Source organism: Neovison vison, chromosome 11 (assembly GCF_020171115.1).
Source record: "Neovison vison isolate M4711 chromosome 11, ASM_NN_V1, whole genome shotgun sequence".
NCBI classification, from domain to species: Eukaryota; Metazoa; Chordata; class Mammalia; order Carnivora; family Mustelidae; genus Neogale; species Neogale vison.
In genome coordinates, this window is record NC_058101.1 from 94,873,359 (window position 1) to 94,899,779 (window position 26,421).

Genomic DNA, 26,421 nt, shown 5'->3' on the forward strand with positions numbered 1-26,421 from the left:
GATACATATTTGAGGATATGATACATATTTGAAGATACATGCTTAGAGCAGTGCCTGCAGTACAGTAAGCACTCAATAGGTGTTAACCAATTATGATCTTCCAAAATCCAGACAGGTACACAGTTATGTTTTGCTTTATAAATACCATTTTTTAAAAAAATACAGATTTAAAAGATCTTCACTTAACTTTCAAGCAAGTCTAATAAAATTTCTACTACTTCATAGCACTGTAAAATTAAGTAAATATTCCCTTTTCAAAAATCAAACTTACCTTGGGTAAGCATGCTGAATTCTCTCTTTGCAGTTACCTTGGCAATAAACTGTTTATCTTTTGACTTAAACCGCCCCCCCCATCTCACTGTGAAGGCTTGCTTTTTAAACATGTGGGTTATATTTCATAACGGTTGATTTCACCTGTTTGTATAATTTCTTTTTGTAAAAAGCCATGCCATAAGCACTGGGAAAGACTTAGATGTAATTGCTTTGTAATGAAATGTTGAAAGCTATTTAGAGTTCACTCCGAGCAATTACATTTGTTTAGTCAGTGTGGCTAGATGCTAGACTGAAGCCTATAAATACATTTTGTAAAAATAATCTTATTATATGTTGCATAGGCAAAATATTACAACTAAAATGAAGTCTGTTAAACACACATACTGAAATGACATTGTTCTTTTCCTTCTGGAGTTTACTTCGATGAAACTTCTCAGGACTCTACAAGCACTGACATTCAAAACCCATCTTTAGCTGTAAACATGACAATAAGCGTGTTGTCCAGGGAGACAGGGAATGGTTTCCCTGTTAATTTATTATCTTTCCACATCTGGATGATACTTCAAAACCATCAACGGTATGGAGATAGGATAGGATGGAAGCACTACATGAGATATCAGCAGATTATATTTTAGTCCTGACTTCAAGTAACAAGTTCTAATACAGGCACCATCTCATTTAATGTCTTCATGCCTCTGTTTTCTCCCCTGAAATAGTAATGATTTCCTTGTTCATTTTCTTAAGCACGATGTTTTTAGATAATTAATTTATATCAGCTCATCTGTCAACTAAAAGCACTGGACCAGATAATCCACTGATCAATTCCATTTCTAAAATTCTGTGATCATTGACAACATCAGTCCACAAATTTGCAATGACCAACTTGAAATACTCATCTAGTTGCAACTGAAGCAATTATGGAAAGAGATTTTCAAACTAAATGACCAATTTAAACTGAAAAAAAAATCAAAAGTGTTCAAATCTCTTTTTATTTTTTATTTTTTTTGTATTCCAACCTGATATTCCTTGGTATGACCTTGGCTGTCAGAGGGGTTATTATCAAAAGCATAATTATTCTCACACTTAGAAAAGCGACTCAAATGACATATTAAAAAGTTTTATATTGATGTTTCAAAAGCATTTAAATAATCAGAATGGTTTTATTTTTAGTGTTTGCCCAGTTCTGTAGGGATAGAGTTCATTTTCTGTTGTAACATGCCTAAAAGTCAAGAAAGAAATATATTGCAACACTGTTTCTTTACTGTTTCATCATTTTAGAAGAGCTTTTATTACTGTAAAGCATTCTTTTTATCAGTAACATTGTTTATTGAAGTATAGTTTGCAGTATTATATTAGTTTCAGGTATACAATATAATGATTCAATGAGTCTATACATTATTCAGTGCTCATCACAACAAGTGTACTCTTAATTCCCTGTATCTATTTCATCCACCCTCCTGCCCACCTTCCCTCTGGCAACCACCTGTCTGTTGCATTTAAGAGTATGGTTTGCTTTTGTTTTTGTTTTTTGTTTTATGCTTTTGTTTTTCTTTTTATTACTTTGCTCATTGTTTTTGTTTCTTAAATCCTTCACATGAGTGACATCATATGGTATTTGTCATTTTTTTCCTGATTTATTTCACTTAGTATTTTACCCACTAGTTCATCCCTTTTGTTGCATATGACAGGATCCCATTCTTTTCTATGGCTGAGTAACAGTCCATTGTGTATATACACCACATCCTCCTTATTCATTCATCTATGGGTCGATACTTGGGTTGCTTCTGTATCTTGGCTATTATAAATAATCCTGCAATAAACATAAGGGTACATGTATAGGGGTACATATATATATTTTTGTATTAGTGTTTTCATATTCCTTGGGTAAACACCCAGTAGCAGAATTGCTAAATCATATGATATTTCATTTTTAGTTTTTGAGGAGACTTCATACTATTTTCCACAGTGGCTGCACTAATTTATATTCTTGCCAGTGGTGCATGAGGGTTCCTTTTTCTCTACGTCATTGCCAATGCTTGTTATTTCTTGTCTTTTTGATTCCAACCATTGTTACAGTTGTGAAGTGATATCTCATCATGGTTTTGATTTGTATTTCTCTGATTATTAATAATGTTGAGCATCTTTTCATGTGTCTATTGGTCATTTGTGTCTTTTTTGGAGAACTGTCTATTCAGGTACTCTGCCCATTGTTTAATCAGATTGATTCTCTGGCGTCGAGTTGTATAAATTCTCAATATATTTTGGATATTAACCCCTTATCAGATAGATCATTTGCAAATACCTTCTTCCATTCAATAGGTTGCCTTGTTGCTTTGTTGATTTCCCTTTCCTGTGCAGAAGCTTTTTATTTTCCTGTAGTCACAAAGGTATCATTTTGTTTTTGTTTCCCTAGCCTGAGGAGACATATCTAAAAAGAAAAAAAAATGTTTCTATGGCTGATGTCAAAAAATACTGTCTATGTTTTCTTTTAGGAGTCTTATGGTTTCAGAATTCACATTGTGTATGGTATATGAAAGTGGTCCAGTTTCATTCTTTTGCATATAGCTGTCCAGTTTTCCTAACACCATTTGTTGAAGAGACTATCTTTTTTCTCGTTGCATTTTTTGTACCCTTTGTTGTAGAATAATTGATCATATAATTGTGGGCTTATTTCTGTGATCCTTAATCTGTTCTATCAATCTATGTGTCTATTTTTGTGCCAATATGATACTGTTTTGATCACTACAGTTTTGTGGTATATTTTAAAATTTGGGATTATGACACCTCCAGCTTTGTTTTTCTTTTTCAGGATTGTTTTGGCTAGCTGTAATCTTTTGTGGTTCCATATAAATTTGGGATTATTTGTCCTAGTTCTATGAAAAATGTCATTAGTATTTTCACAGGCATTGCATTAAATCTATAGAATGCTTTGGGTAGGATGGGTATGTTAACAATATTGGTCCTTCCAATCCATGAGCATCTTTCCATTTGTGTCATCTTCCATTTCTTTTGTCAGAATTTTATAGTTTTTATAGTACAGATGCCACATATCCTTGTTTAGGTTTATTCTTAGGTATTTTATGCTTTTGGTGCAATTATAAATGGTATTATTTTCTCAATTTCTATTTCGACTACTTCCTTATTAGTGCAAAGAAACTCAACATTTTTCTGTATATTAATTTTGTAATTGTAATTCTGTAATTTGTACTTTACTCAAATCAAGTGTAAGTTCTAATAGTTTTCAAAGCACTATTATTACTAGATAATGTCCATTCATGCATGTGGTGTGAATGCATGTGTGTATATATAGGAAGTTATATGTATGTACATGCTTAATCCATGAACACATGTGTATGCAGTGTATGAATGTGTTTATGTATGCATATATATCTGTATTCATGCTTACATGCTAACATGAACATATATGCCATGTGAGTGTCTGTATGCTTGTATAGAGTTGAATGACAACTATAGTTAGTTGAATGGTAAGTGTTGTCAACCAAGATGTGTTAACTATAAGATACTAAGTTTGTATGGCAGTAGGGTGGGGAAAAATATATTTTGATTCTTTCTTTTAGTAAACCATACCTTTTCGCTTTTATTCTGTTGCTTGACCATCTCACTAACTAGAAGCAATGCTTCAAAGATGACAACAGACAAACAAAACTCAAGAGAATGGGGAACATTGGTTAACATTAAATTGCCCAATGGAAATGTTACCAAAAATCATTCCTTACTTAACCCATGCCTCTTTTTCAAACCTAGAGAGCAAGAGTGCCTGTGGCGTAAGCCAGGATTATTTATTTTTCTTCCACAATAGATTTGTGGGGGAAAAAAGAAATTAAGAAATATTGTTTTGTTGTTTGAAGTTTTGTATACAGACTCATTAACATTTTCAAATGAATGAGCCTCTTCAGTTCACTGACAGTAGTCATAGACCATAAATATCCTGAAGGAAAGCAAAAAAAAAAAAACAAATAAACTTGTCTTCAATGATAACTTCTCAATAACTATGTGTTTTTCTTGAGATTTTGTTAAAGAGTCATTCATCTTATTTATGAGTAAATAAGAATTCTTGAAATAAAGGCATAGGTTTTTATTTTTATTTGTTTATTTATTTATTAAAGATTTTATTTATTTATTTGAGAGAGAGCACATGAGCAAGGGGGGAGAGAAGAGGAAAAGGGAGAAGCAGACTCCCCACTGAGCTGGGAACCTGATGCAAGGCTTGATCCCAGGACCCTGAGTTTATGACCTGAGCCTAAAGCAGACACATAACCGACTAAGCCCCCAGGAACCCCAAGGGTTAAGTTTTTAAATTCTATTTTTAAAATGCTCTACATATTTATGAATTTGGTATAATTTTTTTTCATAATTAGACAACTTTTCTGATAAGAAAAATGCTGACATTTAAACTGTTCTCATAAAAACTCAAACTCATCAAAGAGTAGTGATAGAAAGAGGAGAAGGGAGTTGGGGGAAATTGGAAGGGGAAGTGAATCATGAGAGACTATGGACTCTGAAAAACAATCTGAGGGGTTTGAAGTGGCGGGGGGATGGGAGGTTGGGGTACCAGGTGGTGGGTATTATAGAGGGCACGGAAGGCATGGAGCACTGGGTGTGGTGAAAAAATAATGAATACTGTTTTTCTGAAAACAAATAAATTGAAAAAATAATGAATACTGTTTTTCTGAAAACAAATAAATTGAAAAAATTTAAAAAAAAGAAAATCTTTAAATATCACTTATGTAGAGGTTTTAATTAAAAAATAAAAGGAGAAAAAAAAAATAAAAGGAGTGTTGGGACCCCTGGGTGGCCCAGTCAGTTAAGCATTTGCCTTTGGCTGAGGTCATGATCTCGGAGTCCCGCATTAGGCTCTCTGCTCATCTGCCTGCTTCTCCTTCTGCCTCTGCCTGCTGCTCCTCCTGCTTGTGCTCTCTCACTCTCTGAAAATAGACAAAATCTTAAAAATAAATAAATAAATAAATAATAAAAGGAGTGTAATATTGGAATTCACGGCCCAAAGATATAAAACTGAGGGAGGTGCCTTTCAATAGCTGCTCTGTCTATTACTAAATAATACGTATATACACTTACACTGTACAACAAATACAAGATATCAAAAACCTTGATAATTATAGTTATAGAGTATTTCAAAGATAGAAAATGTAGAGAAGGTAAGAATAGTTAATAAAAAATAAAATTGTGACCAAATATTGACTTAATGAAAGTTCACTAGATAGCAAATAATGTATTTTGAAGGTTCAATAATGAACAAGGTATTCTGTGCACTCAGCAGAATAGACACTTACATAAGCATGAAGGATTTAATTAAAATGTGAAGAAGCAAAACACCAAAGCATAGATAATTGTGAAATATTTTTGGCAATTGTGTGAACTTTTGAGAGATCTTGAACTTTTTAACCTAATCTCAGAAATGAGATCCCATCATTTTTACCATACCCTACTAATTAGAAGATAGTCATTAGGTAAGTACATCATCAAAGGGAGGAGAATTCAACAAGATAGTGAATACCAATAGGCAGAAATCATTGGAAGTCATTATGGAAACTTGCCTTCACATCTAACTAGAAATAAGAGACATAGGGACTCCTGTATAATAGAAGTCACATTTATTCTATCATTAATTTGAAAAATATTTGCATATGAACTAAAACATTAAACTCCAAAACTTTAGTCTGAAGTTAATGCCAATTACATCCCACTGAGCCAAAAGCATTGATTTATCTAACACTTCTCTTTCTCTCATCCAATCCATTGCATTTAGTTGAAAATATATTTTGAGTCATTGGATTCTTATCACCTATACTACTAACTACTTAGTCTAGGTTATAGTTGTATCTTTTTTATCAGCTTTATAGCTGCTGATATTAACATATCATACAATTCATCCGTATAAACTTCAGTAATTTTTAGTATATCCACAGATTTGTGCAAACTTCACCAAAATGAATTTTAAAGCATCTTTATCATCTCCAAAAAAGTCTGTACCCATCAGTAGTCATTCCCCTTTCTCCAACTCCCCCAGTTGTAGGAAATAATTAATTTACTTTCCATTTCTATAGATTTGCTTATTTTGAACATTTTATTTTATGGAATCATAAAATATGTGTGTGGTCTTTTTTTTTAATTTTTTTTATAGATTATTTATTTATTTATTTGATAGAGAGAGATCACAAGTAGGCAGAGAGGCAGGCAGAGAGAGAGAAGGGGGAAGCAGGCTCCCCGCTGAGCAGAGCCCGACGTGGGGCTCGATTCCAGGACCCTGAGATCATGACCTGAGCTGAAGGTAGAGGCTTAAACCACTGAGCCACCCAGGCGCCCCTGTGTGTGGTCTTTTATTATTAGCTTTTTTCATTTAGCATAGTTTTGAGGTTAATATATGTTGTAACTTGATTCAGTACTTTATTCCTTTTTATATCCAAGTAATATTCCATTGCTACATTTATGTTATATTTTATTTATCCATTCATCAGTTGATAGACATGTTTCTACCTTTTGGGTATTATTTATAATACTGCTATAAACATTCACTTACAAGTTTTTGTATGGACATATATTCTCACTTATCTTTATATTTACCTAGGAGTGGAACTGTTGAGTCATACAGTATGTCTATTTTTATCATTTTGAAAAACTGCCAGCCTGTTTCTAAATTGTCTGCACCACTTAACATTCCCACCAGCAAAGCATGAGGATTCTAATTACTTCACATTCTTGTCAATCCTTGTTATTAACTGTCTTTTCTATTAGAGCCATCTTAGTGGGTACAAAGTGGTATCAAATTATGTTGTGACTTGCATTTCCCTAATGGTAATGATGTTACCATGATGTTGTTTCTTTTTCATATGTCTTTCAGCTGTCATATATCTTAATTGGAGAAATATCTATTCAATCTTTTCCCATTTTTTTAGTTGAGTTAGTGGCCTTTTGTTATTTACTTGCAAAAAATCTTTGTGTATTCTTTATACAAATACTTTATCAGACTTATGATTTGCAAAAATTTTCTTCAAATGTGGATTGTCTTTTCACTTTCTGAACTGTGTCTTTTGAAGAATAAAACTTTAACTTTAATAAGGTCCAACTTATCTTTCCTTTTTTTTAAAATATTTTCATTAATTTTTTTTTTTTGGTCTCTTGTACTTTTTGTGTCAAACCTAAAAAGGCTTTGCCTAATCCAAGGTCATAAAAGTGTACTCCTATTTTTGCTCCTGTAAGTTACAGAGTATGAACTCTTATGTGTAGTTCTGTGATGCATTTTGTTAATTCTTTTGTGAAGTACAGTTCCATTCTTTCGCTTGTGGATACCCAGTTGTACCTGCATTATTTGCTGAAAAGACTATTCTTTCCCAACCAAATTGTCTTGGTATTTCTATCAAAAGTAAATTGACTTTAAATGTAAAGAAGTATTTCTAGACTCTCAGTTCTATTATTTGTCTCTATGCCTGCCCTTGTGCTAGATCTCATCATCTTGATTACTAGATACTCACAATAAGTTTTGATATTGGGAATTGTGAGTCCTCCAACTTCATTTTTCTCTTTGAAAATTGTTTTGTTTATTCTGGGTCCTTTACAATTTCATAAGAATTTTAGAATCAGCTTATCAATTTCTGCACAATGGCTAGCTAGGATTTTGACAGGATAGCATTGAATCCACAGATTAATTTGGGAAATGCTCCCATCTTAGCAATATTTAGTCTTTTGATCTATGTACAAGAGCTGTTTTTCCTATGTACAAGAGGTACCTGGGTGGCTCAGTGGGTTATGCCTCTGCCTTTGGCTCAGGTCATGATCTCAGGGTCCTAGGATCGAGCCCAGCATTGGGCTCTCTGCTCAGCGGAAAGCCTGCTTCCCCTTCTCTTTGCCTGCCTCTCTGCCTACCTGTGATCTCTGTCTGTCAAATAAATAAATAGAATCTTTTTTTTAAAAAGAGCTATTTTTCCATTTATTTGTCTTCCTTAGTTTTTTTTTCAACAATATTTTCTATTTTCAGAATCCATGTTCCACATTTTTATTAAATACATTCCCAAGTATTGTATTCTTTTTTATGCCATTGTGAATGGAATTGTTATTTAATTTCACTTTCACATCATTTATTTTTATATAGAGAAATACAATTGATTTTTGTATATAGAACTTGTAACCTTCAAATTTGCTGAATTCAATTACTGTTCTGGAGTTATTTTAGTAGATTCTTCAGGATTGTTTATATATAAGATCTTGTCATTTATAAATAGAGATAGTTTCACTTCTTTTCTAATCTGGATACATTTTATATCATTTTCTTGTCCAGTTTCTGTGGTGAGAACCTCCCATATAATGTTGAATAAAAATTGCAAGCGCAAGAATCCTTGTCTTATTCCTGAGCTTAGAAGAGAAGCATCCAGTCTTTCACCACATAGTATGATGCTACTTAGAGGCTTTTCATAGATACCCATTATCAAGTTGAAGTTCTGAGGTCTATTCCTACTCAGTTGGGTATTTTTATTATTAAAGAATGTTGGCATCTTCATACATTTTGAGGGAGGTCTATTCAGTTGGGTATGTTTTTTCCTCTGTTTTGTTGACATAATGTATTATCATAATCAGTTTTTAGATATTAAACTAACCTTACATTCCTGTGATAAATCTCAGTTAGTCCTGGTGTGTAATGTTTTTTATATGTTGCTGAATTTAATCATTAGTACTTTGCTGGAGATTTTGCATGTGCATTCGTAGAGATATTGTTTGTGGTTTTCTTTTATTATGATATTTTTTTCTGGTTTGGGTGGTAGGCTAATACTAGCCTCAAAGAATTAGTTGAGAAATGTTCTCTCCTCTTCTGTGTTTTGAAAGGATCTTTCCATGATTGGTATTAATTCCTCACATGTTTGATAGAACTCACCAGTGAAATTTCCTGCCCTGGCTTTTAATAATTTAAAGCTTTTAAATTATTAAATCAGTCTCTACTTGTTATAAGTCTATTTAGATTTCCTATTTCCACTTGAATCAGTTTTAGTATTTCATGTGTTTCTATGAATTTATCCATTTCACCTAAGTTACCTAATTTTTTGTCATAGAATGTTTATAATATCCCTTATGGCTCTTTTGACTTTCATAAAATTAGCAGTGTTGTCTTTTTTTACTTCCTGATTTTACCAGTTTGAAACTCCATTAATTACTAGCAGCATGCTCCTTGGTTTTTCATTGCCTTAAGGTGCTAACTTTACCATAGTCTGAATTAATACAGTGCATTCCTTTTTGCAGAAAGTAGTCTTTGAGGTAGGTCTGTGAGACTTTTTCCAACCACAGGAGTGTTCTTAGCTATCCCTTCCCTTGGTTCTCTCCAAAAAACTTCTTGTTTGGTCTATTATTAGCTTATTGTGAATTTAAATTAAAATAACAACAGCCTCCTCTAAATTGTTTCCCATCAAAATCTCTACTGTTTTCAAGGGTGACCTTAGGCTTGAACTTTTCCATACTCTGTCCCAAATAATATCACTTCCCTTGGAGAGAATTTAGGAGCTCTCTCTTTCTATGACTTCCATCTCCTCCTAAGGAAAATTTTTGCACCCACTGCTTTGGAGTCAAAGTGGGAACAATGACCTCTTTCTCTCAAAGTGACAAGATTTATGAGCAGGGTGGTAGATTGGGATGGTAGACTCTGCTCTTCTCAGCTCAGCTTTCCTGGCTTAAAACCACCACCCTACAACTGAGCTGGACAAGGACAAATCATGGTTTCAGTATTATTGTTCTCTGGCATCTGAGATACAACTGAGGAAGAGAGCTCTAGCTCTCTCAGTTGCTCTTGCCTAAAGTAGAACTTCTGTGCACAGAGCTAGGGGAATGAGAAATCCTCAAGGCCGACAACTCCCAGGGAGGATCACAGCTTTAGACTGAATCCAAGGAGAGAGAAACCCCTGTGTTTCTGGCTGCACTGTCCTGGGGTAGGAATTGTGTCATTCTAAACTGAGGCAAGTGGGGAAGGGTGTGGGTACATGGTTCAGTTGGTATATATTCTCACTGTTCTTACTAATCTTCTAATCGTCGTAGATTTTCTTGAATAATGTTTCTTCATTTGCTGTACACTTTTAGTTCATTTTTCCAGAGATTTTAAATGGTTAGGGTTTTTAAAAAATTTAGTTATTTGAGTGAGGAAGAGAGAACATGAGTGGGGGGAGGGGCAAAGGGAGAGGGAGAAACAGACTTCCCCACTGAGCAGTCTGTCAACTTGGGTCCATCTTAGGACCCTGAGATCATGACCTGAGCTGAAGACAGATGCTTAACCAACTCAGCCACCCAGATACCCCTAAATGGTTGTTTTTTAAATAATTTTTATAAGTTATGGTTGTCAGAATTCTACAGAAGTCGGAATTCTACCATCACATCTTTACTAATTTACAATAGCACCCCACTAGTGTCCAGTTCCACTCTTGGGCCTATTGAATCTATTCTCATCAAAGCAGCTATAGTGGCCTGTTAACTTCTAATTTGGATCCTGTCGCATTTTATCTCAAAGCCCTCCAAACTACCTTAAAATAGCCCTTAAGGCCTTCGCACTGACCCCTTGCTTCCCGTGCTCCATATTCCCATCTGATATTTTAATGGATGGTATTTGGAAGTCTCCAGTAACTTCCCCTGATGTGCTAGAATTTCTAGACTGTGTTTTCAAATTAAAACCCACTGTGGCTTTGAAATCATTTGTTTGTTAAATCTACTGTCTGGTTTTTTTGTAACAGTACTTTAAATCCTAAAGCAGGGTAGGCAAAAAGTATTTTTAACTTTGAAAGAGCATTAAATAATGAAATCAAATATTAATGGCATTTCCTTGGAAGAAAGAGCAGTAAAAATTCTCTAAATGTGTAGTAAATGGAATATTCGTTATGATCTTGAATATATCTAATAATACTTATTGGAAACCTCTGATGAGCAAAATGGTCTTAGGAAGGAAGAAAATAATAAAATCACAGTGGGAAGATTATAGAAGAGCAGCCAGAAAACTTAAAACTCTCTTATTTGAGCATATAAATGATTTTGTTACTGAATGCAGAGTATTTATTTACAGATAGCATTTTATAACAGTTTAAAAGTATTTCTGTATATACACCATGTGGTCAGTAGAGATATCTCTTCATCACTATAACTATTAATTATTTTTTCTCTTTATGCTAAATATGCATACATTTCTCATATATTATTCAAAAACATCATTTATAGGCACAATTTATGTATCACCATGTTCCTGTACCATGACAATATTTTGTCCATCGTAATTCTTTTTTTTTTAAAGATTTTATTTATTTATTTGACAGACAGAGATCACAAGTAGGCAGAGAGGCAGGCAGAGAGAGAGGGGGATGCAGGCTCCCTGCTGAGCAGAGACCCCCGATGTGGGGCTCCATCCTAGGACTCTGGGATTATGACCTGAGCCGAAGGCAGAGGCTTTAACCCACTGAGCCACCCAGGTGCCCTGTCCATTGTAATTCTTTATACTTTCTTATTAATACTCTTGTGTTTTATCTGGGATACTCAAAATTACATACCTATAGATTCAATCTTCAATATATGCTGTATCAAGATGGAATATGTGTATTACAATGTGAGATTTATCCATTTGTCACTGAAAAGCTTTAGAATCTGGGTGATTTATTATTTTAACCATTTCAGAGAGTAACTTTCTAAAATACGTAACATTGCTTTCAAATTAATAAATGCATCATGTCTCATTTTTCACAAAGATTAAATGTTTTCACTGTTTATACAAATGACTTTATTGTGCTCTCAGAGTCTGCTGAGAATATGTGAACTATTTCCTCTTAAACTGTGTTCTTTTTTTTTTTGTTTGTTTGTTTACCTCCTTTATTCTAATGTCATTAAGTCTTCTAATACACAATGAAAAATAAAACCTACAGGACACATCATTTTGTTGTGTGCATCACTGTTTGTTTATATTCACCATTTTCTTTGCTGTTTATGTTGCATCTCAGATCTTACATCTGTATTATTTTCCTTCTTCTGGAAGTACATTATTTTATATATATAGACATACTGCTGCAAGTTTTGCTAGGTTAAAAATTGTGCTCAAAGTACATTTTAGCCAGGTATAGAATTGTAGGTTAGCATTTGTCTTTTCCCTGCTATGTTGATGATAGGATAGCATGCTTCTTTTCTGGGCTCCATTGTAACTGTTATGAAGACATTTTAACTGGAGCTCAATTGAAGGCAGTCTGTATCTCTTGCTGCATTTAGGATTTGTTATTGTTGTTGTTTTTGGTTTTCTGATTGTGAGTTTGGATTTATTTATTTATTTATTTATTTTTTATATTACAATGTCACCTGTAAGTTCATTTTTTTTTTCAATTTATTTATTTTCAGAAAAACATTATTCATTATTTTTTCACCACACCCAGTGCTCCATGCAAGCTGTGCCCTCTATAATACCCACCACCTGGTACTCCAACCTCCCACCCTCCCCCGCCACTTAAACTGTGTTCTTAAATTTTTTGAATTTTTGCATCTACTTTTTCAAGTTTTCCAAGTTATGGTTTATAAGATTGAGAACTTTCTCTTCTAGCCATTATCATGTTATCTAAGTGTAGCAGCAGAGTCCCATTTTATTAAAATGAATAGGTCAAACTAGATAACCATTGAGGTCTGTGCTATCTCTAAAATTCTATAAATCTGAGTTGCTCTAATCTTGGAAATCAGATACAGCAAGCTTCTTACCCTTGCTTCCAAAGTGATGGTTAAAGCATTCGATTTCAGAAATGAGAAAACTGAGCTCCTGTGTAAATGGTCAAACTGTGAACCCATACACCACTTTGTGGTTCCTAATCCAGTAATCTGTCAATTGTACCAAATACCGCCCCAAGCAAAAGCTAATGATTTCTGGGAAAACCCAGTATTACCAGAGGCAAAAGGAACCAACTCATGAGCCCTGTTTTTCTAGTGTCCTTTTTTAAACCATAGTCCAGGTAATTAAGGTAATATGTAAATGATTTCTGCAAAGTGAAAAATTGTTGAAGAACACAGACTTTTCTTTCTGTATTGAGAGAAGTAGATGTTATTGCATAAAAACTTTAAAGGTGAACATGGAAAACTGAAGTGTGCAAGTTGTATAATGATCAGCATATTACATAATTAGTGAAAATATTTTTTTTTCTTTCAGCTACCCATTTCCAGGAGATTTTTTACCCCTTTTACAAGTGGAATGATGTTGTTTAATAAAGTCCTTAGCTAACTTATTCAAGCAGTCTCTAAGGTTTTCACCAATTCCTACTTTCACCAAACCTACAATATGAAGAATAGCATAAACTTTTTGCCTGAAATTTAAAATTGGTATTTCATTAGCTATTATTATTCATTCTGCTTAGCAATGTATTTAGAGGGGAAAAATGGCTTTTGTTGTCATGTGTTGTATCATGGTAAGTCTTTGACTTGCTGGTCTGGTATTAGCAGGTAGATGAAAGAATTTCCCTTAGAAAATCTCTGTAATATATATTTATCTATTCGATTTTCCTAGCTGAGGGCAACATCAGACCCACCCATCCCCCAAATTCTTATTTTAGTTGCAACATCTTTTATTTCTGAACATGTTTAACCTCAGAGGAATAAATGCCACCTACAAAATTAACTTTAATATTAAGCAGCAAGAATTGAAGGAAATGAACTATGCCTATTATTCAAAATGTTTTAAGTGTAAATCTATCAAGGCTTGCATCTATCTCTTTTGAACACCTTGTTATCATTACTTTTGGTTAATATAAAACCTTGAAAGTCATTCCTTCTGCTTTATGGTTTTTATGCATTTAAATACTCTTTTAAGATTAACTAGAGGATCTAATTCTTTTCAAGTGCCGATATATAAAACAATTGAAGCAGAGGATTTCCCCCTAGGAGATAAGCTGATAAATGCTTTAAGTAGTTATTAATATTTAATATACTTGCTTTAAGGCAAATAAATATTTCTTCTAAATATTAAGTTTTGTTTATAATATATAGAAGAGTAAACTGTGCCCAAAATACAGAAGACAAAGTTATGTTGCTCTGAAGAAAACAAAACCCTAGCTATTTTTACACACACAAATTTTTTGTGACATGAGTTTACCCTGCGCAGGCCACTGCCTAATTGTTCGGTGTATTAGTTAAGCCCAGGCATTGGGCTTCAGACCTATCTTAATTCAAATTCCATCTTTGTCAGTTATTAAATGGGTGACCTTAGCAAGCAACTTAAAATTCATGTGCTTTTTATTTTCAAATATGTAAAATGTAGTTTGTACCTCAGAGGTTTTTATGAGGATTGCATGATGTTATATACATGTTTGTGTATGTCTAATGCTTAGCAAAGCATTTGGCAATTAAGTGTTTCAAAAAATATTTGTCATCATTGTCATCATCATCATGGCTACCATCATTTCACCATATTTCTTCCAGAAACATATGATCATTCCTTTTGAAATAAGAGGTTGGTGGTAATCACCAAATGAGTTTCTCAAGGTTATGTGATATGCAAGTTGGGGACAGATACAAGATATTTTCATTTATTTATCCATCTATCCATAATTCAAAACTGAATATGATCACTAATTTTTAATAATTAAAAGAGATTAGTATCTTACCAAACATTCTAAGAAAAATGAACATGGACGATAAAAGTTGTATTTTTTTTTATTTCTTTTTTTTTAAATTTTTTTTAAGATTTTATTTATTTGTCAGAGAGAGAGAGAAGAGAGCACACAAGCAGGGAGAGCTGCAGAGGGAAGGGAGAAACAGGCTTCCTGCTGAGCAGGAAGCCCAATATGGGACTCTATTCCAGGACCCCAGGATCATGACCTGAGCCAAAGGCTACTGAGCTACCCAGGCATCCCCAAAAGTTTTATTTTTAAAGAAATAAGTGAAAACAATTAGAAAGCATTGATTCATGTATATGTGAACTCTTGACTCTGAAATTATTGTTTTCCAATTATGTTAAAAAATGTTCAGATACTTCTTCCAGTATGAAAAAGTAACTCTCTCTTTCCTTCACTCATTTGCTCCTTCCTATCTTACTTCCTTTTTTTTTTTTTTACAAATAACACAAAAATACTAGTTCTTCTTTCCTCTCTTCTTTTCTTTCTTTCTTCCTTTTCCTCAGCAGACAATTTATGAATATGTATTATCTGCTAAGCATTTACTTGATATCAGGGATGTGTAAATGAATGAGATGCTGCTTATTCTCAGGGATTTTACTTAAGTGTAATAAGATAGTGTTTTGTGGTTTTTGACAAAAATGTACAGAGCTTTAAAGAGACACAAAGGAGACACTGGTTAGTTATAAGTGGAAGTAAAATTTTTAAAAAAACAAAACAGGGGTGCCTGGGTGGCTCAGTGGGTGGGTTAAGCCACTGCCTTCGGCTCGGGTCATGATCTCGGGGTCCTGGGATCGAGTCCCGCATCGGGCTCTCTGCTCAGCGGGGAGCCTGCTTCCCTCTCTCTCTCTGCCTGCCTCGCCATCTACTTGTGATTTCTCTCTGTCAAATAAATACATAAAATCTTTAAAAAAAATAAAAAATAAAATAAAAAACAGGACAAACCATTGAGATAACATGAGTGAAAACTGAGTGTTGCTGAGGCAGAAGACAGGACAGGAGCACCTAGACAGAAAGACAATGTGCAAAGAGCACAGGATAGTGCCCAAATAAAGTGTTCCACTCTCCTAGTAAAATTTATATAGTTTCAGCAGTGACCTATCAGTGGGCCTAGAAACTACTGCCTGTGGGATTTGGCCTGCAGTCTGTTTTTATATGGCTGGTGCACTAAAATTGTTTTTACATTTTTAAAGGATTGTAAAAAACAGACAAAAGAACAAAGAAAAATGTATGACAGAGGCATTATGTTGTTGGCAGGGTCCAAAATATTCACCACATAGCCCTTCAGAGTAAAAGTTTGTCAAACTGTGGCCCACACACGTAATGATCCAGAGGAAAGTATATCGTTTTGCAATCATAATGCTGAACAGTATTCCATGAATTTGTAATTAATGCACATATATCCATCAGGGATTATCGGTAATCTCTTGTGTCCTTGAAAGTATGAAATTTGTAGAACATAAAATACATTTCTGATAATTCTTACCTTATGAGTTTCCAAAAGGAGCATAAAATGTTGAGAAAAGGAAGGAGAAATTGATTTGGTGTCAGAGAAAGCTTTGAGTTGGGAATTAGGAGATGAGCCTGAGTAGCTCCTGTGGGGCCAGAATATGCAGAAATTTTATACTCCAGGCCTCAGGGCCTCAGTGACCTAAATCCAACCGCATGACCACCTTTGCATAGAACTCTGTCTACCATTTGAAATACTAATTCTCCAGATTCTTCTATCATCTCCCAATGTTCCTAATTAATGTACTCTAATTCATTGCTCTTTTCTAGCCTTCTAGCTCATTATTCTTGTGTGTCTTTTGTACATAAGATTAGGAAGTGAACCGCTCAGCAATAGGACATGGGAATTCTCATTTCACGGAACAGATGTCTTTAGTCCTTGGTTGTCACTTCTAAATGAATACTTAGTACCCATTTTTTTACATCTTCCTTTCAGAATGAACCCAAAGTTTGCTTGTGGAGCCAAGTGTCCGGGTAAAGGACTGATTCTTCATCTTTTATTTCAGATAGGAGACTACTAACATATTTCTGGCCGTGGATATAAGGATAAATGGTGGTATGAGGCTCCAGGAAAGCAGGTTAGATACAGCTGATGCTTGCCCTTCTACCCTTTGCTCCTTTGTTTTGCCTTGTATTTGGTCCTATTGGCTGAACTAAGGTGGCATCTTAAAACTATGAAGGAAAGGTTGAGAGAATAAGAGAGCACACTTCTGGCATTCTTGAACCTCTGAACCAATTGCTTATCTCCCAAATTCCCATTACTTAAGTAACCTCATCTCCTTATTAAGCCACTGCTTTTTGTTTTCACTTTTGTCTTTCTGGTACAGGATTTGAGCAAAACAGTAGTTTTGTGAGTAGCTTCTTAGGATGGTCAATAATAGCATAATTAACTTTCACTGATAGATTTTAATTTAACTGCTTCACTGACCAAACTTGTTTTTAATTATTAAATGACTGAAATAACCAAGAGCCAAGATTTTCAAGGTTTTCGTTTATTTGTTTGTTTTTTTACTTAACTCCTGCTGTGTCCAGTAAACCCTATTCAAATTGGATAATCCATCAAAGGTGATTGTTACCACATATTTTTCTTTTCTTTTTTCTCTTTTGCCTTTTTCAGTTTGAAAAATCCTTTCAGCTTGGTAGTTTCTTTCATACTTTATCCATAGTGGCTGAACATTTTCATCATTCCATGATTACCTCTTTCTAGTTGACACCTCAGTCCCCTGCAGTCATATCTGCAGTCACTTGAGCAATATGGGAATGGGAGAAATTGCTTCCAAGCATGTTGACAGTGGAGAGAGGTAAAGCTGATTGATAATACAGGAGAATTAGAGTGCTTGAAGTCAGGTTGTTTTGAGATGAGAACTGCATCAATGCTTTGATTTCCAAATATGATACCCTTTTAACATAAAGATAATAAAATGGAAATATAATATTTTGTATGATTTTAATCTGAAACATGTCAACATATCTACAGAAAAGCATAATAATGTAATCATCTGTATAGGCAGTTACTCATGTGATCATAATTTAAGGGTTTTTTTATTAATATATAGGTGCCAATTATTAACATAAACTTACTTTTTGTCTAATGAAGTTTAACCTATTTCACATGTAGTAGAGGCTCCCTAATACTGGAAACAATCAGAGATATGAATATTCTAACTCTTAGAGAAGGCACTGAATGTCACAGAAGGATTTTAAAATGCAATAAGACCCTGTATTTTGAGGTCGGGGAGGGAATTGACAACCTGAGGAATGGCACATGCCTATACCAAATGTTTAACACATTTTTCCATAAATGCATTAAGTTGATATTAAGAGGAAAATGACTCCTAAGAGAAATCTCAGCTGTACTAGAAAATAATACTAGAAATATATTCCATTGCTCAGAGAAAGTAATAGTTTATGCAAATCTATATCTGCAAAGTAATGTGTTTAAATTACTGATTCCAACCCATCAGCTTGGGTTGTAAGCACCCAAAAGGTTTGGAAATGTGTTCAAAATCATAAAATCAAGGGCATTCTAGCCAGCCTTAAAAAGTGCAGGTTGCCCTCTTCACTATATCTACTTCAAAAATACACACACACACACACACACACACATCCCCTAACCAACCCACCTAAAGTAATGCTTTATTCCATGAACATAGGCAAGCGGAGGATAAAGTAATAATAATAATAAGTTTAAGTATATATAAATAATAAATAATAATAATAAATCTTTAAAAATAGCTAATATATAGTGTGTATACATTCTTTAGGTATTAAGAATGAAGAGAAGATATGACAAGATAAATTAGGCATAGCTGAGATAAAATTACAAATGAAACATATTGTGAAGATAGTATAATTTGTATTCATCAAAATTATTTCGAGTACCTTCTTTTTGCATGTGTCTTACAGTAACTATAGAAATGGTGACATAATGGGATGGACAGTACTATTTTTGTTTCCATCTGACTCTTAACACATCTTAGAATCTTTAATATTATCATTTCTTTCACGGTAAGGGCATTGTGAGAAGCTCTAAATACTTAATATGTGGTACTGTTTCTCTTGTTACTAAATTAAATTTGGAACCAAATCTTTCCATGTAGCAGAGGCAACAGTGAGGGAGAAAAGTACTGAAATGCAGTCTGGTATTCCATGAGATATTCTCATACCACATCTCTGCCATCCTTCCCTCTTCTCAGGTTCTTGCTTTCCTTCTTATTCTGCTTATTTCAAGAGCCAAACAGCATAAGCATTCCCCTTGAATACATCCTGAACTCCTTTGTACTTCTTGGTTCATCATACTGCAAGCCTCTGCCTTACTTGAATCCAAATCTCTACCTAGTCTATGTCTGTACGCCTGAAGCTAAATGTTTGGCTGGGGCCAACATTTGACTTTTCCCACTGTAAAGCCATGACCACAGACCTCAGGCAGACCCCCAAAGCTTCCCAGAAGTTATACTGCAAGGCCTCACTTCGTTCATCATCCTGTTCTATAGGATGTTGCCTCCTCTCTGCGAACTGCCCCTCCTCTCCCCCAATACTCACTCTCAGCTCATGATCTTACTTCACTTAAAAATAAATAAATAAATAATAAATAAATAAATTAGAAGGGAAATTCCAGGGGCACCTAGGTGGCTCAATTGAGTAAGCCTCTTCCTTGGGCTGAGGTCATGATCCCAGGGTGTTGGGATTGAGCCCCGTGTCACAATCACTGTTCAGTGAAGAGTCTGTTTGTCCCTCTTCCTTTGCTCATGCACTTTCTCTCACTTGCACTCTGTCTCTCAAAATAAATATGTAAAATCTTAAAAAAAAGGGGGGGGACTTCCACATTACTACTTCCATTACTACAACTACTCCTTCAACATGATGATAACAAAATGAAACTACAGTAATAAGTATGATTTTAACATAGTCACAAAAAATATATATAATTATAGTAATTTTTACAGAGAGTTACTCAGTGACCATAATTATTTACTAGAAGTTTTTGAAATATATTGGTACCACTTATTAACATAAACTGTTTTAATAATGACATATATACAAATTGTGGACTGGCATCCTGTGAGGGAAGCACGCATTCTTGGCTTCTGCCTTGAAATGATGAATAAAACAACTAGAAACACAAAGGCCAAATTTTCCGCTTTGCACCCAATCCCACCCCATACCAAGTGTTTAAGAGCATTACTCCAGCAATTGTCCCTTCTCTGCTATTACAAACATCCTGCTATTACTCCCATCTTTAGGTAACCCTGCGCTTAAGGCTCCCTCCAGCTACGACACCTTTTCTAGACTCTCCATTTTAGTGAAACTTCTTGAAAGTTTCATGTTCTCTCTTAAATTCATTCCAATATGCTTTCCCTTTACCTATCTGTCTGAAACCATCCAGTTCACCCGTACATATCCAATAATAAAACTAATGTGCAGTTCTTCGTTTCTCATTTTATTTCATCAGTTAGCAGCACTTGACATTCAGACTCCTTGATCACTTGCTGCAGTTGGCTCTCCTTTAGTTGTGGATTCCTGGTATTCCTCTACTCTCAGTTGAGATAATTCCAGTATCTCCTGATGTATATTCCAGTATATATCCTGGATTTCTTCTCTTCTCCCTGACTTTGTAGTGTTAAATACCCCAAGATCTGTCAGACTTCTCTATTTTTGCTTTCATTCTGTTGATGATCCGAATGAGTCTTATGACTCTAAATAAAATTTGTGTTATGTATTATTAACTCACAAGTTTAGATCTCCAGCTGAACCCTCTCCTCTGAATCCTAAACATATTTATTTGACATCCTACCTAACGTATCCAATGGATGTCTGAAGTCAAACATATGTCCTATCTTTCTCCCCAAAACCTGTTTAATTTTTAACTTTCCTGTCTCACTTGATAGAAACCCTATCCTGCAAGTTGAATATTTCTCTCGTGTCTTCTACTCAATCAATCATCCAATCCTGTGGATGCACTATATATCCAGGACCTAAAGGATCCACACCTATTCCTTCTCTGCAGTGATGCTGCATTATAGAGCTTCTATGAAAGCATGATCAATATGAACAGTGCCCCCAGGAGTTGTTCAGTAAGTAACTTGTAAGGTTATTTGCAGCAACCCTGACTCTTGACGTCACCTCCTGTGACTCTCCCCTTTTGCTAATTCTTCTCCAAAAAAACAACTGAATTCTTATTCTTCCTACAAAATACCTGAGGAGATGTTAACTCAGAGCAATGTATGTACTGTCACCTCTTTCCCAAGTTATCTGGATGGCTTAATTCCTCACAACTTCAGACCTCGATTCAAAACGTTACCTTTTCTAGGACCTCTCCTGAATAATCTATTTACTTTTGCAACCCATACCACTTCAAACCTCCCCTTTTCTCTGCTTTATTTCCCTCCATAGCTCTTAGCATCTTCTAATATATTGTGTATCTTACCTACTTATTTTGTGTAATCCTGGTCTCATCCCATTAAAATATGTGCTTCCTAATGGCTAAGATCTGCCTGTTGTGTTGACTGATATATATCCAGCACCTAGAATGGTTTCTAATATATCATGTATGTAATAAATATGTATTGCATAAAGAAAATCAATGAACCAAATGTAATGAACATTTTGTCAATAAAGAACTCTAACCACAAAAATTAACAATGCAAATGCCTAATCAACTACATTTCATACAATGAGAATGAAGACTTTAATTTTTCTGTTAGTTCCACGTAGGAAACAAAGTAGACCTTCAGCAGGATCAAGAATATTAAAGGGATGAGTCTCAATTGCTCAAAATAGCTCTCGTTAGGATCAGAAAGTTCATGCTAAAGAAGCAACACCATTGCTATGCTATTTCTTTTTCAAAAGAAATATCCGTTTGTAACACAGAGCTCTCCAGAGATTTGTCACCATTTACTAGGCTTCAGTCCAAAAAGTGTCAGGATTGACCCAGCCAATTTCCAGGGTCACACAGTCATTGCTTTTATCACTTATGAAAACAGAAGACAATTTCAGTTCCCAAAACACAGTGGAAAATCAATAATCCTAGGGTCATTCTCAAAGTTGACAATATGATTCCAAGTCCTTATTAAAAGGAAAAATAGATAATGAGATCTATTTTCTTTCTAGTGCTGCTCCCTAGAAGTTGTGTACATAGGAGTGCAAATCAGTAGTTTAAGTTCAACAGGATACTGTTTAATGCATTATACTTTTTCTGAAGAAAAAGTATATTCATATATGCAGTCATTTTATTTTCCTTTTATATTCATTTATTAAATATCTATAATTAATTTATTTAATAACGTTTTTAACTTATCACTGCCTTTAAAAATGTTTATTAAATACCAACAATGTACCAAGCATGTTGCTAAGTGCTGGGGATATAAAACTATCCTAAACGTATTGTGGGTTGGTTTCATAAGCAGTATCTCCTGAAATGAAAACATAAGGACATAATAATAGGAAAAATATCATTTGTTTGGCTTTTCATCATCCCTGTGTCTAGCCCTCCATCTATTCTTCAGCTTTCTGTCCAACTATCTGGGGATCTCCTATATGGCCATGAGCCCATTTTTCTCTATTTTATCTCTAGCTCCCTATGGTGTATCTATCAGGTCCTCTAAAAAGTGTATACAGGAACTGACCACAAAATGCAACACCAAAATGCTGCTCGTACTCAGTCTATGGGTCTTTCTACCTTTGTACGAGATGCCTACAGATTTCTTTGCCTATCTGTTACGATATGGTTACCATATGAAGGAATATTGCAATGCATGTTGGTACAGAGTCACGTGTGGTCATCCAGATTAATCCATTGAATCAACGTTCCTTCAGTAGAATTTCTTCCCCTTCTTTATATTACCTACATTATATGGTTTCACCACATGTTGGCCTGTTTTAAATACCTGTCGTATTTATAATTTAAGTAAACGGGCCTCATATTTATTTTCTCTGTACATTACCACTGGCTGTCCAGTACATAAAATTAAACAGTCATACATACTACATTATTACATGAGCGTATCCAACTAGACAAATAGGTGTTTGTCATATATCAATGAGCTTACTTATAGAAATATTGACCAGTGCTTTAGCAAACTCTTCCTCTGTTTTCCGAGAATTCAAACCACTGACATCTCAGATGAACCCCTTAAACCTTTCATACTTATTACACAGTGGCAAAAACTACCTGAATCAGTCAGGATTCCACGATAAAGGCAGAAGCCACTTGGAGTTATTTTAAACTGGGGGAGTTTTTCTTCAGCGATTTAAGTACTTCCAAAAACTTCAGAAGGGCTGACGGAGCAGATTCTAGGCTGTATTTCTCAGGGGACTCACAAAGCCAGACAGAACTGGTTCCCTAGGGGAAGAGCCACTTCAAAGCTGCCATGGGAGCTCTGGCAGAAGCAGTAAGTTTCCACTGCCTTCCTGCAATTGGGTACCAAATACTGCTTCAGGAAAGCTTCCTGTTTTCCTGACCTCATGTGTCAGCAACAGGGGCCAGGAGCTGCCACACTTTAACATTTGCTCACCTACTGCCTTCTGAAATTTGTCCTGAGTTCTTCTAATGGGCTGAAATGTGTTTGCACAAAAAATGATAGCTACAGAGATGTTTGGGAAATGTAGAATTTTGTTTTATAATCTCTCCAAGTGAAAACCGCTCCAAGCAGATGGGAGTTCCAGTTCAGAAATACATATTAAAGTCAATTCTCTTAGTCTGTAAAGTGCTTCCAATTATTAACTGGGGCTGGATTGGGCAGGGGTCACAGGAGCAGCAACTTAGTAGAACAGCAAGTGAAAAATCTACGAATTTAGAAGACTTGGTTATAATTTTAGCTCTGACATTTAGGAACATGATCGAGTCATTTGCTTTCCCTGGGCCTCAGTTTCCACATTTGAAAGTAACATTCGGGCCACCTCACAAGGTTATCACGAGGATCTCATTAGACATAAATGTGGAAACACTTCATGAATATTAGATAGTTATCAAATGCAAGCAGGTACAATCAGTGGGAATGATCAAATAAAAACTAAATGAAATCATTGCAGTTACTATTACGTATTTAGTGCTAAATGCATTTTATTTTATTCTAGGTTTTGAAAAATGGCAACCTTATTTTTATATAGTCTGAAAATCACCATGTTATCTCATTTCTTAGTCAACTGGGAACTTAATATAACTGGGAAAATTTAATCAAGTTAAACTGTAAATATCTGTGGTGTCATACCATAATATCAGAAATCTTGGATCCTGTAGGAGGCACTGTTTTAATAATAATAAATGCCATATTGGAGTTAGTTTATTCTGTCACTTTATGTCTATTCTTATAGTTTCAAATGCATGCTTCCTTTATTCACTTTAACAAGACTTTTAAATTTGTAATTTCCATTATCTTGTATAGGTATGATGTTTAGTTCACCTTTTAGTTGACCAAGTCTCTGTTAAGGGTGTTTGAAGCTCTGGACAGTAACGAATGAAGGTTTCTAGTTCAGCAAGCCTCTTGATAGCAGAAAAAGAGTTTCTAGGGAATTACTTTTCATTTTGTGTTATCATTTAGATTGAAAAAGCATAAACTCATAATTATCTAGTGTGATTTACTATTTTGATTGAGCTCTGGTTGTCAGTGTGATAAGATGACCTTATGAGCAGTATAACATTGAGCCCCCAGAAATCAATAAATATAATAAAATCCTTTTACTGCCTCTTCCTTCCTACTCACTAAATCAATTGCTTTTTACCTTCTGGTTTTTCAAGAAAGTTCTACAATTCATTTTACTACCTGTCAAAATTGGAATGTCTTTTTTTTTTTTCCTGAGGAGATACAGTTGTTTGATATTTCAATTTTCTTTATGATTTTTCACCCCTTTGTTTCTATGACATTTGTAATGTCATATGTAAGTATTTAAGTATTTAAGGAATGTAAGTATTTACATACTTATCTAATGTTCTAGGTCCCAAATTTGGAATAACATATTATACAGGGATAGAAAATGAGGCCTAGGACAATGAACAGTATGGATTACTCAGATTCATACACTGTTATTTTGCAAATGATGGGACAAAATGATTACAAAACTCCATATGAATCATGAAAAAGTAATGAGAGTATAACAGATTGTTTTTCCTTTCTTGCAAATCAGGAGTACTTGTCTACACATCATTAACATGAGTTCTATTTACCACATAAAAGGCTTTGAACACCAACCTTATATTTCTCCCATGAGGAAGTTCATCTGCCTCTCATACCCAACGCATCCACACTGGCTACCTGGTGATACTGATCCTCAGAAGGCTAGTGATGAAGTCACTGGGCAATAGGGAACTAATCCATGAGAACCAAGGCTTTTCCCAGTACCTGTCCACCAGCGATGAGTCAAAGTAACAGTAGCTGCCTGCCCCTCTGGCAGCTTCCAAGGAGTTTTGTTACTGGACTTTTCCGACCTTGCCTTGTATTGAAAATATAAGCTGGGAAAAGTATTTTTCTTCTGCACACACCAAGAAATGAATTTTCCCCAGCGCCTAGCAAAAGACTCCAGCTCATTTTATAGCATTGATTTCATAACACAGACTTTCTACAGAGTCATTTATTGTAATAGATGTTTGAAAACACATCGTCTTAGTGAAAGAGAGGGTAAATTTAGCTCTACGATGAGAGTCATTCCATGGAAGGAAAAATGAGGGAGCCTTGCAAAATATTTAGGGCCCAACCACCTTCTGAGCTGAGTGTGGCATGTGACTTAGGCACTGTAGATATTTGATCCATTCACCATTTGCTTATTATGCCAGACTGAATTCTTTCCCTATGCTGTGTGCCATATAATGGAAAATATAAATGGCAATTGTCACCACTTCTGTGTTCTGTTTATTGATTCAATCAACTTTCATATAATATTGTAAACTAGCATTTATAACCTCATTGATGAGATTCAATCCTAGAAGGAGTCTTATAAAACAGATAATCATTTAAAGGAAGAAATATAAAAAAGGATAAATTAGAAAACTGAAGATCTATATCATGTACCTTGCAATATAATATCATTCTTCAGTAATTTTTTTCCATTTTCTCGTTTTAAATTTGTACTTGTTTTCCTTTAGACTCGACTGTTTACCCAAGGCAAGCATCTCATAGTAAGGTGCATGTTTCATAAGGAGTAAATTGAGCTGCTATGAACCAAAACCCAGGGAAGAGCCTTAATTTTTTTCCTTTACCCTCTGTATCCAAAAGACCACTGTGTGTCATATGATATCTGTTCCCTGGCTTTTAATTGCACCACCAATAATCAGTCTGGTCTGGGTACCCTTGTTCCCTCTACTCCGCACTATTGCAGTAACTTCCTAATGCACAGCCTTAATTCGTTTCCTCTCAACTTCTAGTTTATCTTAATGTGTTGTCACTGGGTCTTTCCTCCAAAAATGTAGAACAGATCTTGTCCCTTCATGCTCAAGAGAGTTTGCTTATCTACATTATTTAAATGGAATTTATTCCAAATCCCTTAGTTAACAGTAAAAGCTCATTATAGTTCATTCTTA

General features: G+C 34.8%; 1 protein-coding gene across 2 annotated transcripts in view; it reads left to right on the forward strand.

The window, feature by feature from the left end:
• Nucleotides 1-26,421, forward strand: part of LOC122889227 (bifunctional heparan sulfate N-deacetylase/N-sulfotransferase 4) — a 239,227-nt gene that overhangs the window by 117,647 nt on the left and 95,159 nt on the right. The gene's annotated exons all lie outside the window — the stretch shown is intronic.